This window comes from Thermobia domestica, chromosome 14 (genome assembly GCF_964235325.1).
Source record: "Thermobia domestica chromosome 14, izTheDome1.hap1.1, whole genome shotgun sequence".
Classification (NCBI taxonomy): Eukaryota; Metazoa; Arthropoda; class Insecta; order Zygentoma; family Lepismatidae; genus Thermobia; species Thermobia domestica.
Window position 1 is genome coordinate 137,476,438 of NC_137467.1, and position 981 is coordinate 137,477,418.

General features: G+C 32.4%; 1 non-coding gene across 1 annotated transcript; it reads right to left on the bottom strand.

Moving 5' to 3' along the window:
* TRNAQ-CUG (transfer RNA glutamine (anticodon CUG)) lies at positions 1–72 on the bottom strand. Its single transcript has one exon. It is a non-coding gene; the product is annotated as a tRNA-Gln (tRNA).
* Positions 73–981: the final 909 nt, after the last annotated feature.

The following is a 981-nucleotide window of genomic DNA, read 5'->3' on the forward strand; positions in this document are numbered from 1 at the left end:
AGGTCCCACCGAGATATTAACTCGGATCGCTGGATTCAGAGTCCAGAGTGCTAACCATTACACCATGGGACCTACGTAATACTCTATCCTAAAAAGCAGAATTCAGATTATTATAGATGGCTAAGTTGTACTAAGAATGCAAATAAAATAAAATAAATAAATAAATAAATAATAAAACAAGTAAGTAAAAATAAAAAATGATGAAAGGCATTATTTTCATACTTCACACAGGACTATAAAAATAGACAAAAAAAGGCATTTTACTATTAATGTTAGGTATTAATTGTAAGTTACTTAACTAACCAGTGTTATTAACAACCATACAGAGATGATGAAACATAAACGAAAAAAATACTGTCTACAATATACTTGATAACACAAAAATGCAAATTGAGCATTTTGCTCTTATAACATCATACGAGGGACAACGAATTTACTTGTTTTATAAAATGGTTCATATTTCGAAGTTCATGTAATTTGGTGATAGTGCGCTTTTACTATGATAGACATGTACTATTTCTAGACCTGGGTTCACTATCTCTTAATGTAACTACCTCCCGAGTTGCCTCACTAAATATTATCTGCTCCTTCCAAGAATAAACACGGATTCAGACCCCAACTTATTATTCTTGTAAATATTTCATCGCAGTCAATTCTATGTATTATTCTTTTGGGGGTTTTCGGTATATATTGGCAGTTGCATGAGCTATTTTTGACTAAATCGTCCCCTAAAAATCATTCTAACTTTTAACTATCAATTGCTTGTATTCTAAAAAGAAATGATGTACCCCATGTTGTAAATTTACTTACGAAACATGGACAAAATCGAAGAAACGCTTTCGAGAAAATCCCAAGAGTAACTAGTAAAAACTCGCCACCAAAATTAGAGCACTCGCGTATATTTTCAAGAGAATTTACAGATGTCACATTGTATGGTCGCCATTCTAAGTAGCCTATTATCTTCACTCGTCAAGACCAAAC